Below are 14,453 nucleotides of genomic sequence, written 5' to 3'. Positions count from 1 at the left end.
ATTCAATTTCTTCAGCAAATACCCTGTTTAACTTCTGCAGTAATGTGTGCATTATATGTGTCCATGTTCATGTATGTATGTATGCTGAAGTTAACATGTGCATGTGAAGGGCCAAAGACAACACTCATGTCTGCTATATTACCAGTTCTATCTTATTTATGAAGACAAAGTCTCTCAGTCTACCTAATTCAACTAACTACTAGTTTAGCTAGACGATTTGGTCAGTTACCTCCAGAGGCATCCCCTGCTGCCTCCCCAGAACTAAGATAATAAAAACACCCAGTTTTTTATGTGGGTCATTGGGATCCAAATCCAAGTCCCCATCCTTGCACAGAACAGCAACAAGCACTGACTGATCCATCTCTCAATCCCGGAAATTCTTCAAAAATATTTATGTAAGTAGTGTTTGTCCAAGAGTATTTATTTCATTTGTTTTCAAATATCTTCACATAAATGTGTTCCTAATTTTCTGTCTTTGAGATCTAGTTCACACTTTAAAATTCATAATTTTCAAGCGTACAATTCAGGGGACATTGGAATGTTTACAAGGTTGTACAATCATGGCAGTTAACTCCAGAGCAGGTTTACAAATCCCCAAAGAGATCACACACCTGTTAGCAGTCACTAGTTATTCTTCCTTACAGCTTCTGGCAACCACATACCTGCCTTATGTCTCTAAAAAATTGGCCTTTTGAGGATATCTTGTACAAATAGAATTATACACTGTGTGACATTTTATGTCTGGTTTCTTTCACTCAGTGAGATGTTTACAAGGTTCACTTACATAATACCACCTGTCAATAGTCTATTCCCTTCTGGAGCTCAACAGTATTCCTGTGTAAGGAACACACCGCCATTTTTTATCCATCAGTTGATAGAAATTTGTATTGTTTCCTCTGTGGGCTGTTATGAAGGCTGTTCCCATGACAATATGTGAAATGATTGTTTGAGCTTTTGTTTTTAATCATGCTGGTATATAAATCCAAGAGGGGGAAGCTCTGGGTCACACGCTAACTCCATCTGCAAGTCTTGAGGCTGCCAAAGAGAACAGATGCACCATGTTACATTTCTAACACAGGAACGTGGGGGAAGTCTCTGTTTCTCATCATCCACAAGCCCCTCCTCCTCCTCCTCCTCCTCCTCCTCCTCCTCCTCCTCCTCCTCCTCCTCCTCTTCCTCCTCCTCTTCTTTTTATGTCATTATAGAGAGTATAAAGTAGTTTTGATTCGCAGCTTCTTAATGTTGCAGTTAGTTAGTTAGTTAGTTAGTTAGTTAGTTAGTTAGTTAGTTAGTTGGTTAGTTAGTTAGTTACCTAGTAATATTGATGACTAATGCTGAGCATCAACACATAATGGGATTGTATTCGCTTTCCCTTTTCCTCTTTGACTAACTAATAGGGTCTCACTGTGTGGCACAAGCTCAATCTTGCTGAAGATGCACAATTGTCCTATTTATATTTTCAATTTCTATGTAGTCTTCAATGGAGTTGCCCTTTTCAAATCTTAGACAAGCACTTTGTGTTTTCTATTATCATCTTGCAAGACTTTTCATCTTTTGCAGCCTCATAGGATATGCCTGTAGTCATATCATTGCTCTTTCTTGTATATATTTTCTTTTTTATTACTGTCTCCCTTTGTTTAAACTGTGACTGTGGTCATACTTCAGGGGTAGAACACTTGCTTAGCAAATGCAAGGACTTGGGTTCAACCCAACAACAACAATAGATGCTATCTTCACATGCAGTTTCACAAGGACAAGATGAACTTAAGCACCATAGATAGATGAATTTAGGATCAAGGGTGATAGAAGTCAGCCAGGAAGAAGCGAAGGTTATGTTCTCAGCTTATGAAAATAGCCTGGGTGGCATGAATGTGCACATGTTTGTCAAAACCAATTGAATCATTCACTCAGCATTTGGGCGTGAATCCCACACTCAGCTTAATAGTGGTTGGTAATAGATAACTGCTGGAAGTCAGACAACAAAAATTTTAAGAGTAATATTTCTGGTAGATTGCCCACCTGCCAGTGGGATGTTTTGCATTCAAGAGTATATGGGCATCTCCATAAGAAATTGATGGGTTTTGAAAAAGAAACACATAAATTTCAGTGGGTTGGAAGGAAGACCTGGAAAGAGTGGTGAATATGATCAAAGCACATTGTACAAAATTCTCAAGATAATAATACACATAATAAAAATAAAAATTAAAAATAATTTACATGAAGAAGAATATTTTATTTTGTTAATAATATACCTTTTAAAAATTAAAAAGTATTCAAGGAACATTTGTTATTTACACAATTTAAAAACATTATATTTCGCAATCCTAATTTCACTTGGTAGACATTTCCTGATGTTCCTCTTGACTCAAGTTTTTATGATAATGCTTTGTTTTATCCATAAAAGGTTTAGAACATACTAATCCTTCTAATATATTTTAATACTCTAAAATCAGTAATTTTCATAATCTTGTTTTAATGTCTATAAAACTCAAGATATTTTGTCCTACTTCAATTGCTAAACTTACACTTCAAATAAAAAAATGTAAAAACCTTAACACAGAAACACACATACTCACCCACTGACATGTAGTCAGTGTTTTCATTCAATCTCAGTATTTTTGCAGATAATTGACAGTTCATCTCACTACTTTGGAAAAGCTTGAATTGGACCTAAAATACCACAGTTTTAAACCTAGCGACAGAATTTCATTTTTTTTTTACAGTTGAGTCAAAATCCACTGTGTAGGCTGTTCACATTTCCTGGTTATTGTTAGCAGTGCAGCACTGAACATGAATAGATGTAGCAGGATGTAAAATCCTTCAGAAACACCTCTAACTGCTGTATAGCTGCAACTTCCGGTAGTTTTAGTTCTCCCTTTTTGAGGAGGTTCCATACTGGTTTCCATAGTAGCCACAGCAGTTTTTATTCACACTATGGTCATTATTGGAGCCTCTAAGAACTAGCAGTGAATAGTGAGCCCCCTTTCCCACATCAGTGCCAACTGTAGTTGGTGATTAATAGAGACCCAAGACTGGTCAATGGGCGGGATAAAATGAAACAATAGACTGCTTTGCTCTAAATGGGGCATCTCTGTCACACCCTCTTCTCCCCAGAGTCACTGACCATTGCTAAAGAGTGAGTAGAAAGAATGTAAGAGGCAGAAATAGGAGACCCATGCAGTGTCACAGTATGTATGAAGTCACGTTGGCTATGGCTATATGCTTAAGATGTAACCAAGATAAGTTTGGCCAAAATTAAAGCACAAAGAGGAGTAGGGCTCATGAAGCCCCATCCCACCTGAGGAGCTATCGATAATCCATACCTGCTGATAGAATGAGAGTCCATTTTCTAAAGGGATGTTGTCTCAAAGAGGCTACACATCCTCTAATAGATGGGCCTTGTGGTGCTTTGAAAACGATGGACCCATGGGAGTGGCCCTATTAGGAGGTGGAGTTTTTTGGACGTAGTGCATCGCTGTGAGGATGAGCTGTGGAGCTCTGCCAAATGTGGAAGAGTCTCCGCCTGGCTTCCTTCAAACCAAGATGCAGAAAGAACGCTTAGCAACTTTACCAGCACCATGTCTGCCTGCATGCTGCCATACTTCCTGTCATGAAGAAAATGGACTAAACCTCTGAAGCTGTAAGCCAGCTCCAATTAAATGCTTACATTTATAAGACTTGCCTTTGTCATGGTGTCTCTTTATAGTAATGGAAACCCTGACTAAGGCAGCCTTTTACTCATACCCATCTAGGAAGCACTGGGTGGACTCGGTGGGTTTTAAAAAAAAGAAGTAAACGAATGTCCAAATTGCATACATTCCCAAAAAGTGTGGGGGTACATGGAGGAGTTAAAAAGGGGGTTGGGAGGTGTATTTGATTCAAACAATTAGACACATAAACGGAACTCAAATAATAAATCAAAATTTAAAAAACTCAACAGATATAAAGGTCAAGGAAAAATATATATCCCATAAATCAATTCTAAAACAAAAACAATGTAGACATGCAAATGATAGCCTAGAATATTTTTCACAGGGAAGAGATTTGTTTTTCCTACTAATACAAATAACAATACATACAAGAAAATTTTGGGCACCATTTTTTTTACTATGAAGGAACACATAAAGATCTTTGGCAGCTCTAGGCAATTTGTCGGCTTCAACCATCAAAGCCTGCCTGACACTTGCACCCACTCTTTTCTCCCTTGAAATGTACTCAAGTCTTTCACTATATACCATGACAACCTCCTTCAATGTTCAATGTTCTTGCAAGTAGTCTGAGTTGAATCGAAATGTATCCAGGAGCTAACTAGTGTGATACATATAGCTTGAAGTGTACCTAGGTGTTTTTCTACAGCTATTGCCTCATTATGAGGCCCTGACTGTGCATTTTTAACTGTGATTTCACAGAGGAGATACAAAGTCTCCTTTTCTTATTAAGTTACATCTCACTTTGAATTCCCTCATGGTTGAAGTTAGCTTTGATCATTTGACATGTGAGCTCCTTCAAAGGATTATTTTTCGCTCTGTGGCCGTTCTTCTGCCTGTTGATTAGCCGAGGGTATATTTTAAGACCTTTAAATATACTCTCATCTTTAAGGAGCAATGCTGAGTTACCGTAGTCCAGGAATAAAGCAATCTGTCCAACAAGATTTCAATTACCCCTCAAGTCCATGTTCCAATGTGGAAGCGGTTTCTCAAAGTCAATACAGTCGAAAAATGGTTTTATCTATTGCATCAAGATGTTAGTTCCAACACAAGGAGGCAATGAATGGCTGTTCAGAGGGGCCGGTACTTAGCCCAAGAAAAGGTAATCAGCCTCTGGACTTGCAACATTCCAATCTCTTTGTTCCCTGAAACAATGACTCTGAGATATAATATTTCATGAATAAATGTCTAGGCTAATAGCTTTGGCTTGTTCCCCTATTAGCTCATAACTTAATTACCTGTTATTCTATTCTAAGTCCTGCCATGTGGTTAGTTCCTGTCCTCAATTTCTTGTGACCATCTTCTTCAGCACTAGGAGCTTATCTCCCTCCTAATTCCCAGAATCCTTTCTTTCTCTACTGAATGTCCCACGTTCTAATCCTGCCTCAATTCATTGGCCATAATTGACAGGTGATGCTTCCCATACATTGCACAAAAGATTCTTACTACAGAAGTTTCCCTTCACACTAGCAATACCAGCCACAATAGTGAGTTCTGGATTTGATTGAGACACTATGCCTCAGTCAACTAGAAGAACATTTGATGGGAGATGTTTCCTGACCTTAACCCCAAACTCCACATGCGTGTGCGCACACACACACACACACACACACACACACACACACCACACACACACCATACACACACACACACAAAGAAGAAAGTCAATAACAAAGTCCATTACCTCAACGAAAAATGTTTGAGAAAAATTATATTCTGCATGATATGCACACTCATTATTGTTGGGATAGTCTCAGTCAGAACAGGGAAAGGTGTTGGACATGTACCCATAACTGAAAGCATCCACACTGAGAGCTGACCATTAGAATGGGCAAACCCCACAGGTTTATACACAGTCCTCCATTTACACATCTTACCCTCTGTCTCTGACAGGGTGAAGCCTGGCTGCCATTATCTTCGAGTTGCCTTTTTAGTTCAATTCCTGCAGTGTACAATGAGTCTCCCACTGTCACCATGTCTCTCTTCTCCTGTTCCCTTTACTGACTCTGAGCTGCTGCAGCCTCCCTGTGCTCCTATAAAAGCGTTCCTCTTGTCCAGTTCAGGGACTCCAACACTTTGCACCAGCCAATGCTACCAGCATCCTGCAGGGATCCCTTTCACATTGCCCTGCCTCCCCGCCGTGCCACACAATATTTTCATTCCAAAGTCAAAATGCCAAGTGACTCCAATTCACTGTATGACTTCTAGACACTCCAAGTAGCAAGTCTGAAGACTCTGAAGAGCAGACTCATTTTGGAACGGTTCGTTTAAGGAGATGACTCTGTGGAAGACAACAGAGAAGGAGGCAGACTAGGTCAAAGGACTGTTTGCCTGCAAGTATATTCTACAGCAACCGAGGGAAATGATGAAGAACTTACAGGGAGTCATGGGAAAGGAAGTTCGGCCAAACATTCAGGGCTTGACAAAATTTTAGAAGAGCGCTGTGACTCCCAGAAACTTTCCAGTCCCCAGATGTGTTCCAGCTGTGCCCAGTAAACTGTGTAAAGTGTGTGATGGCCACAGATCTGCACAGCGGCTGAAGTCTTGGGAAGCCACACCCTCGCAGTTGGACAAGTGTGAGCTGGTTTCTTATTATCACTCCCAAATCAAGTTCTGTTTGTCAGGTTACAGATCTTTATGGTTACCTCTTAGGATCAGTTCAGCACCACACTAAAATAAGCCTTACCTAAAGAAGACCTTGGGAGTACACTGAACAATAAGTGCACTTCAAATCACTGGTAAAACCATAGGTCTGGTGGTATTTTAATGAAAGACAAAGACAAAAATCAGATTGCGGTATTCTTATCCCAGTAAAGACTTCTGGGAAGCTTTTCTTTGGGAGCTTCCCGAGGAAGGACAGCTATTGGACTGGCAGATCCTACTTGCCCATCCCTAGGACAACCATCTAGTGGAAGCAGCCAGTAGGCCTTTCTAAAATAGTAATCTGCATCTTCTGGACAAGTATTTCTATTCCTTAAATGTGACCCTCATCACTTTTAGAACTTTACTGTTTTCATGTACAGGGCATGTATCTTTTTAAACAGCACATCAACATTTTCCAGATAAACAAAACACATCTGCCAGATTGCACACATTCTGAAAAACTTGAGATAAAAAAAGAGGAGGTCATGGCCGCGGAGAGCTGCTGCCCTTCACGGAGCTATTGAGCAACCTCAAGCATAACCTCTGGTCTCCAAGCTGTAACTCACTATATATATCGTCTGCGCACTAGACGTTTACCTTTGAATGCAATCCTCTCACTTTAACACCAGTGGTTCACACTGCATAAAAGCAGGTTAACTCAGCACGGCCCCGGGAAGCCCCACAGTCCCCTGACATACAGCAATATTCTGCCGAAGAGGTAGCAAGACACACTAGCTACAGATAGAAAACACGAACACAACGGACAGGTAAATGGACAAAAATTACAACTCATGTAATGAGAGTCTCCGGAAAGTCTTGACTTGCAATTCTCCACCATCTCCTTGTAGTTTAGGTCCCAGTTTACGTAGGGAATATACACAGTAGGAAATAAGCCTGAAGACTCAAGCGTCAATGGTGTTACAAAGGAGGAATGCTACGAAGCAGTCCTAGTTTATGGTCACTTAATATTCTATACATACCTATTGAAGCATTATTTAAAACAGTATTATTTAATCGCGTGTATTTGTTTCCATGTTTTTTGATACAGAGTTTTTATCTGTGTAACCCTGGCTTTCCTGAAAGTCACTCTTTAGACCAGGATGGCCTTGAGTTCTGATTATCCACCAGCCTCCAGAGTGCTAGAATTAAACATGTATGCCACAACTCCTGGATTACAAGTATTTATTAAATACTTGAAATTCGGTAGTTCAAATGAAGTTGAAAAATGCTTTGTAAAAAAGAAACACCACTTAGACTTCAAATTTTTGTGTGGAAAAATGAATGCAAAATATCCCAATAATAGTAAACTGACTTTTAAAATGACAATATTTTGAATATTTGGGTTCATATGTGTGTTACTCTTTGCTACTTAGCCTTCCTATTTCACTGTTTATAACTTGGATACCAGTTATCTGCATAGAAATCCTCTTCTATTTCTACTGGGAAACATGAATTATACTGCAGAGCATATTCAAGGTGTTGCCCAAGGCAAATTTCCTCTTCCTATCTTAGTACCTGCAGCATGTCCTCCTCATTCCACCCAAAGTTTGGTAAACAGAATCCTTCAGCAGGGGGATTGTTAGCTTCCTCACCAGCAAATGGGATAAAGTAGCCATGGTCCCCCGTGTTCTCCCTGGCTACTAAGAAGGGTGTCTTCCCACTTGCATGCAATGTCTATTAAAGCAGACGCAGACATTTAATAAGTGCTTCTTTGACAGCAGCAGTGACAGCAACAATAGCAAAAATAACTAAAGGAAAAAGGAAGAAGAAAGAAAAGCTTTTTATTTGTTCTCAGGCCTCGATTTCTAACACTAGTCTCAAGTTTCTCCTCAAAGAAGTGTCTTGACGCTGTAGTTGTACCTAGATGAGCCTCGAGCATCGCGCAGATCCACAGCTGAACAAACTGAAAAAGACAAAAGATGACCACGTGTCAAATGGACACCGAGCTCAGGCTGACTAGCGCTGGAATCATTAGAGCAATAAAACTATAGCAATTCATTACATTTTAAAGACGCTCTGTGCCTGTCTGTACTGATATGAGTGAATCCACGAATAAATATGTAAATAAATGAGCTTAGCACACATTTACACAAGAATCGTAATAATTTGTTTTAGATTAGACTCAGATTTCTCTTATCCCATGGCAGAGAAGTCAATGGCTCACCCCTCTAGTATGCGCTGCTCTTAGTGACTTGCTTTCAAAATGCATGATATGGTGAGGTTTATGGAAATGAACAGTCCCCCTGTGGTCCAGCCTGGAAAGGACTTCCTTCTCCAAGTGATCCCAGAGAACATCAACAAAGACCTTACATTCATAGCAAGCATCTTTAATATATGTTGACAATGGCACTTCACCCCTGTGATCTGCCTCCAAGATAACTAATATGATGAAAATATAAGGAAAAGAACAAGTTGAGAACCAGTCTACAAATGTCTGTTCTAGAACCCCTCAAAACCATTAAAGTCATAATAAAGCACTAAAACACAGAGAAGACATAACTGAAACGAGTGTGGTACTGATGGCTGCTCATCATAGGTGCTGCGGTAGAGAAAGAAGCGCACCAAGATGCCTTCACTTCCCAAAGGAGCAGAGGGGTACAGCCTCCTGGGGAGGACTGACACCCAGTTAACTCACTCCAGTTACTTGATTCAAACATCATACAAGGTTAACTGGGGCTGGGAAAGCTCCAGCTATCTTGCCCTAGGCTGCCCATGAAAGCAGACAAACTACACAAATCTCAGAACTCCCAGGTAATCAGGAAGGAGTGTCTTAAGACCAAGGTTAGTCCATCTGCAATCTCTCATGGACCACCAAGTATGGACCGTCTAGAGAGAAAATATTTCTTCAAGGTTCAAACAGCCTCATAACGATTTCTCAGCAAATACCGATTAACCAAAACATAGCAAAGACTTTGCTGAATCATTTCACTCAAAGCCAACACAAAGGCTTTACTATACCCTTCACTTAAAGACAGACATAAAGGTTTTACTGTACATAATCACCCCAGTCTGGTATCTCAGTCCAGGTGTGAGAATATTCAAGAAATGTTAGAGGATATGGTATCACTTGCCTGTAACCTTAGTACAACTGTGGCAAGATAGGAAGCAGAAACCCAAGACTCCCTGGGAACCTGAGGGCTAGCCAGTCTGGCTTATGCAGCAGCAAATAAGAAATTATATATAAAATGGTTGGAAGGTGATGATTAACAGCTGAGGCTATTCTCCAAGTTCTATAATACTCTGTGGCAGGCAAAATACACACACACACACACACAAACAAACACACACACACACACACACACACACACACACACACACTATGAGGAGCATGGGGAAAGAGGAAGATGTAGGTAGAGGGACAGGAGGAGAGAAAAGACAGGAAGTTTTTAGATAAGCATTAAAAAAACAAAAGTACTAAGTACAGTTAACAATTAAATAACAGTATTGGTCCATTACCTTTGTGCCATAGCGATACCAGATGGTAACAGAGTATCTGTGTACGACATATATGGGAACTCATTGTGCAACCTTAGGGAACTCCCAATAAGTCTAAAGCTACCTCAAATTAAATATTTTATTTAGCTATAAAACAAAATATTTTAGTTACTTTGAAACTTCCTTAATTGCAGGAGAACCCAAGCAAAAATTATATTTCTGTATTTGATGGAAAACCTCTTAGGGGCTGCGGGCAGATGGCTCAGCTAGAAGAGAGAGCACTTCTCAGGGATGTCACCAGGTGCTCACTTTGATACCTGTTAGTGTTTCAATTAGACTTGAAGGTCAGGGAAAGCCTACATCTTGGGTAATTGGACTGAATCCACCAAAAGGCAATAGTTTACCACTGTTTGCATCCTCACTGTTTCATTTGAGATGACCACGTCAGCTTTGAATGGTTAGGGACCTGATCTAATCAGGATGGTAGATTGGCTGATTTCGACCTGCGAGTTTTCAAACATGCTTCCGAGCATTTGGAGTGGTTCCACTGAAATCAAACTAACTCATTTGTATAAACAGAGTGTGGAGAGCATGATGAAATTATATTATGAGGCTAGGATATTTTCATAATATTAATCCCTTGCACCTTCTTGTGAAGTACATTCAAGTTTCCATCTAATAACTTTACAACAAAGGCCATCCTCTACTCCTTCTTCTACGGTGTTTTCTTTGTTTGCCCTCTTCTTTCTCAAATCATAGGCTTTTATTCCCACCTCTCTAAGTCCCCTGGAGAATTCCGAAACATAATTTTTCTAGGAAATTAGCATGCTGAATGCTGGCTAGAATGGGATATTTTGTACCATTATACATCTTTATTTGCAGAAGCTATGCTGGACGGTGATGGTGAAGCATATCCCTTCCACTGTGCCTATGTTTGCTGAAAGTCCAAGCCACGTCCTATCAGCATGTCTGCAACACACACTGCTGAACTGGATTACAAGAATATAAAGACGCAATGTCTACTCATCAGCATATTTTAATATTGGATGAAGAAACACGATTGTAAAAAACTAAAGAATATTAAGACATCCTAGCAGTTCAAAGATCAAGTCCTTCTATGGCATTCCCTTTTGATAACTTGTTTGCCTCCAACTCCTCATATAGAAGCATTCAGCTAAACAGAGGCTGATGAGGAATCTCCCCAGATTACTTTCCCTTTTTCCTCTGTAACAACAATAATCACACCTGCCCTAGTCTGCGTCTCACTTCACTTTTAAACTAGAAGTATTGATGAAGATAAATCCCCGGGGCACTGGGCTCCATCTCTCAGGAAGATTTGTGACCTTAAGCAAGTAATTTACTCACTGCGCGGCTCTGTTTCCTCCCTTAGTAAATTATATTAATAACACAATGTAAGCTATTGTTCGAAAGATTAAATTGAATTAGCAGCAATATATTACATTACAGTGTTTATCGTACATTAAGCATCTGATAAACATGACCTGCAGTTATTCAATGGCTGCTTGCTTCTTGTACTCAGGAACTTGGGGAAAATAGTGGTGTTCCACTACCCAGTTTGTGCCTTAGGACAGCAACACACAGTCCTGAATCAATATGGAAGGGACTTACCATCCAGAGAAAGGACACACTTCTTGCTAATGGAGACTGTCACTGTTGGATCTTCACGGAGGTACAGCATTTGTCACTTTCCCACACATAGCCATAACTATATTTAAATTGCACTAAAATTTTAATTGGGTTTTCTTTAGATGCAGATCAAAAGGGTGGGACTATATGTCAGACTGTGATTGTCCTATGAAAATAATACTGAAATAAGGCCAGCTTCCACATCTGAAGATTTGGCTGAAATTCTGTTTTCCCTGTGCTCAAGCCCTAGCAACCAGATGACTCAGTGAAGAAAAGCATTCCCAAACAGGAAGCTGGGGGGTGGCTTGAGTTAAGACCTCTGAACTGACAGGAAACTTAATGCCTGGCTTGAATCTGTAATCCCAGCACTCCGGCAGTGAAATGGAAGGTGGAGGCAGGAGAGTGCCCCAGAGTCTTGTAAGCCAGCTAGCCTACAGGACATAGGACAGCAGAAAACAATAGTGATTAAACATGGTGGAAAGGGAGAACTACTGACTCGTTTTATGATTTATTTATGTGAGTACACTGTAACTATCCAGAAAAGGGCACCAGATCCCATTACAGATGGTTGTGAGCCACCATGTGGTTGCTGGGGTTTGAACTCAGAACCTCTGGAAGAGCAGTCAGTGCTCTTAACCACTGAGCCATCTCTCCAGCCCGAGAACTACTGACTCTTGAAAGTAGTCCTCTCAGCTACACATGCACTCATGCATGCATACATACACACAAACTAATAATAATAGCAATTATAAGAATATGATCATATATACATATGAAACGAATTTTATAATTCATTTAAGACATAATGTTTGGTTGACTCTTGGTTCTAAAAGCTCTGTGACAGCTTGGCTAATGGCAACCAAAGACTCTGCCCCCAAGAAGGAGTGTCACAGAACATTGGAATCAAAACTATAATGTCCTTATCTCCTTAAGTGGAAATCTGCAGCAGGCCACATAAAAAAGATAAATAATATTCTATATATACGGAATTCAAATTCTTCCAATATCTACTGTAAAGGATTACATAGTGAATCCAATGTTCCCCCAAGGGACGGTTTGTGGTCTGGCTTTCGAAGGCAAGCAATGGTGGCATCAGTTTACATATTCCAGTATGGCAAACACAAAAACCATCAACACATGCCTGGCATATTATTAAACAAGTGTTTTCTTGTAGTGTGTTTAAATTAGTTAATCTGTTTCAATTCATTAATTTTTAAATTAACCAGTTCTATATGCTCTTTTGCAAAAACCTAGGAACGTTTTCCTACAGCTCAACATTGCCCTCCTATGGACTGAAAGCCATAATAAAAAATTTCTAATGTTTAAAAACAAACAGGAAAATTATATCTCTGTGGCACGGTTATTAATAGAAGCAATTAGCTTTTGGAATTCTGAATATCAAACACACACCTGTCCCCAACATCCCAGCATCCCAGCATGCTCGCGTCGCTTATGGATGAGTGTGCCTGAAGAGACTTCCTCTTCAGACACCCTCCAGTCTGAGTGGGCAATCAGTCAGTGTACAAAAGTGATCAGCAGCTCAGCAAGTAAACAGCTGCTTCACAGAGTTTGGTCAATAATTAAAGGACAGTCACAGTGGTTTGCTTTACTGGGCACTTTCAGTAAACTGTGGTAAGCTTCGAAATAACCAAACTTTCCATGAATTAAGAAAAGAGTAAGGGATTGTAGGATTCAATCGAGAGTTTCAGAAAGAACTAAATCATGCTCTGATAGCAACTCATCTGGACTTCCAAGTGTGCAGCTCAGAAATGATCCTGAGCCACTGGATGGAATGATCAAGCCAAAGAAGTGCTGGGCGACAAGAGACTAATGCTTTGAAGACATTTAAGAATGTCACTGTCTGAGACTGGAGAGATGGCTCAGTGGTTAATAGCACTGATTGCTCTTCCAGAGGTCCTGAGTTCAGTTCCCAGCAACCACACAGTGGCTCACAACCATCTGTAATGGGGATCTGGTGTCCTCTTCTGGTGCGTCTGAAGACAGTGTACTCACATGCATGAAATGTATAAATAAACCTTTTTGTTTAAAAAAAGGTTAAAAAGGAAAAAGAATGTTGCTGTCCTTCTGGAGCAGACCTTGACATAATAAAGGTTGTGCATAACAAACCCACAGGCAACATGGAGGAAAAACTAGAAGCAACCTTGTTAAAATAGGGAATAAAGACGGCTACCCATTATAACTGCTCCTTTTCAATGTAGTACTTAAAGAAGTAGGCAGAGTAGTGAGAGAAGAGAAGGAGGGACAGTAGAAATGTTCACTGTCCAAGAGCACTTGAGACATTTTCAGGGGATCCCACTTAGATTCCTAGGACCCAGATGGTAACTATCACCTTCAATTATATCTCCAGATGATCCAACACCTTCTTCTGGACTTTCAGTAACTACACAGACAAATGGTCCAGAGACAATCATGTAGGCAGAACAGCCACACAGATAAAATGAAAATAAATACATCTGAAATATAAAGACAAAACAAGGCAATATAAAAAGAATATAAAAAGAAGTCAAATTATCCTGATTTGTGAATGATATAGTATGTGTAAGAGTGATATATTATATGTAAGAGATCCCCAAAACTCTACCAGAAAACCACTAGAAATGAGCAATATGTACATCAAAGTGTCAAGATATAAAATCAACATACAAAAAAATCAGGACACACACACACATACACACTCACACACAAACACACACACACACAAACACACAGACATACAGAGTGTGATAAGGAAAATATAATAAAATATACTCCCACTAATAACATCCTGAGAAAAGAATTTCCAGGAAAAAGCCTAACCAAGGAGGTAAACACTGTAAAATCAAATTATTAAGTCTCTGAAAAAAATAAACTGAAAAGGACACTAAAAGATGGTAAAAAAAATCTCATGCTCATGGATTAGTAGATTTAATGTTGTGAAAATAACCATTTTATCAAAAGCAAGTTATAGATTAAATGCATTCCCAATTAAGATATCCAGGATGTTTTTAATAGAGACAGAAA

At 39.7% G+C, this 14,453-nt stretch overlaps 1 long non-coding RNA gene across 4 annotated transcripts in view; it reads right to left on the bottom strand.

The window, feature by feature from the left end:
- Positions 1-400: 400 nt before the first annotated feature.
- Positions 401-14,453, bottom strand: part of LOC102551814 (uncharacterized) — a 34,088-nt gene continuing 20,035 nt past the window's right edge. Inside the window, exons 1-4 of one of the 4 annotated variants that reach the window (XR_015627386.1) lie at positions 11,415-11,529; positions 8,211-8,253; positions 5,585-5,988; positions 401-1,035 (exon numbers count right to left, since the gene is read on the bottom strand). This is a non-coding gene — a long non-coding RNA (uncharacterized LOC102551814). Of the gene's footprint in view, positions 1,036-5,584; positions 6,442-8,210; positions 8,254-11,414; positions 11,530-14,453 lie in introns of those variants that run through there. The other 3 variants (XR_015627384.1, XR_015627385.1, XR_015627383.1) reach the window with 3 other exon arrangements.

This window comes from Rattus norvegicus, chromosome 8 (genome assembly GCF_021556685.1).
Source record: "Rattus norvegicus strain SHRSP/BbbUtx chromosome 8, alternate assembly SHRSP_T2T, whole genome shotgun sequence".
Taxonomy (NCBI): domain Eukaryota; kingdom Metazoa; phylum Chordata; class Mammalia; order Rodentia; family Muridae; genus Rattus; species Rattus norvegicus.
Note: the sequence above shows the minus strand (reverse complement) of the source record. Positions and strands in the feature narration are given on the sequence as shown.